Genomic DNA, 1,758 nt, shown 5'->3' with positions numbered 1-1,758 from the left:
AAAATTTCTTTTTGGTCATATAAATAAAAAAAATATCTCGCTTCTAGGTCCCGCTTGTTAAACTTCGACCACGGATCAAAAAGAGAGGAGTAGTGCCTGGTCCCCTTTTGATGCCCTGCCACCAGCCGAAAGCTAGGAGACTTTAAAAGTGAAACGAAAAATAGGGAAAAAATAAAGACAAAGATCGAGTGCTCGAACGACCAATTAGCTGAAGATTGACAGGTCATACACTTCTGTGGACAGACCTGGGATGTCTGCTGGCTGGGGTCCACGAGACACTGTGAGTGTGCATGGCTGGGTGCTTGTAATCTGGTGTAAAAAACTTCTATCTTTTTCGCTTCGCGGCGTCGACCCTGGGCCGAGTCTTTTTGGGGCGTGCTCCGCACATGTGTCGAACTCTCATTGGACCCCATCAACCCGCGGGCAAGCTTCCGAGACGCGCGGTTCAGCTGTCGACAGCGGGGCCTCCAACACACCCGGAATTCAAATCTCATTCAAATCCAATTTAATCTTAGACTTATAGTGAGCCGGGGGGAGAAACTCGATCTATAAGATGAGAAGAGAGGAGGCGGAATTGGGGCGTAGGCTAAAGAAGAAGTTAAGAGAGAGAGGAGATCGTGTGTTGTCGAGATTCCGGAGGTCTCGTTCTTGACTTAGCTGCCGTAGGAGGAGATGAAGAAGGCCGGGGTCGTCGCCGCGTCGGTTGCCGCCGCATCTTCGGCGGCCTTCGCCTCGGGCGCCGACCGCCCCGCCGCCGCCCGCCCGTCCTCCACCCCCATCGAGGTACCCCCTCCTCCGAAACCCTAACCCTAGCTATTGGGCATTTCTTGCTCTAAGTTTTTTTCCCTTTTTTCTTGGGGTATTTTCTTCGAACGGATTGTAGGGATCGGGAGGTTCGAGGAAGGAGACCGGATCGAGGAGGGGAGGGGACGAGAAGTTCGCCCCGAGATTCGATGGTTTGAGGTTTATCGAGACGCTCGTCACGGCGCACAGATGACGCCCGTCGATTCGTCCGTCGCCGCTACGCGTATAGTTCTTGGTGTCATCTTCTGTATTTTTTTGGTTTTCTTTCCTCTCCTCTTCCTCTTTTATTAGGAGGAAGAGAGACTAATATAGTTTTTATGGGGATTTATCACATGATTGGTAGCGTGAGATGGCTACAAGTTTTGGTAGTTACAGAGTGCGTGTAATGATCCCACTTGGAATATCTCTCGCTATATTCTGGTTATTCATGGTTGGATTTTTTTCCTATTTCAGAAAAATACTGCTTTGTTTTATTGGGATGAATCAACATCTGGCACAGGGGCACCAGTTTGTGGGGTCCCACTTAGGTGGGTTCCGAACTTGGACAGCCCACTGCGTGTCTTATGCTAAACCAAACCAAAGTTACAAATTTGAATGCCATGTAGAAATTTAAAAAGTGAGAGGAGATTTTTTTTTTTTTTTTTTTTTGGTAATCAGATTGATTAAATCAATCTAGAATAAATATATACATATGCGAGAATCAAAAAAAAAAAAAAAGTAGGAACATATGAAAAAATCATCCATGGAGCAGATTTAATGTGATTATCTGTCACCATCCAATCTTTCTATAAATATGCATGGCTTTGAAAGAATGTAGGGCTGTCCTTATTTTCTAATAATTTTGTTGAAACAGATGAAAAACAATTTCAAAAGATGCTGATGACCAACTACAAACCATCAAAGAATTTTTTTGGGGAGTAATATGAGTTGCTTTTAGAATTTTTGTAGCCTAAG

General features: G+C 45.2%; 1 long non-coding RNA gene across 1 annotated transcript; it reads left to right on the top strand.

Annotated features, from left to right (window-relative positions):
* The first annotated feature begins 518 nt into the window (after positions 1-518).
* On the top strand, positions 519-1,228 carry LOC120109089 (uncharacterized). The gene is made up of 2 exons (XR_005510123.3): positions 519-783; positions 884-1,228. It is a non-coding gene; the product is annotated as an uncharacterized LOC120109089 (long non-coding RNA).
* Positions 1,229-1,758: the final 530 nt, after the last annotated feature.

The sequence above is a fragment of the Phoenix dactylifera genome, chromosome 6, assembly GCF_051530095.1.
Source record: "Phoenix dactylifera cultivar Ajwa chromosome 6, Ajwa_hap1_PhDact_Kaust_v1.1, whole genome shotgun sequence".
Classification (NCBI taxonomy): domain Eukaryota; kingdom Viridiplantae; phylum Streptophyta; class Magnoliopsida; order Arecales; family Arecaceae; genus Phoenix; species Phoenix dactylifera.
The sequence above is the reverse complement of the archived record's forward strand: the minus strand, read 5'-3'. Positions and strand labels throughout refer to the sequence as shown.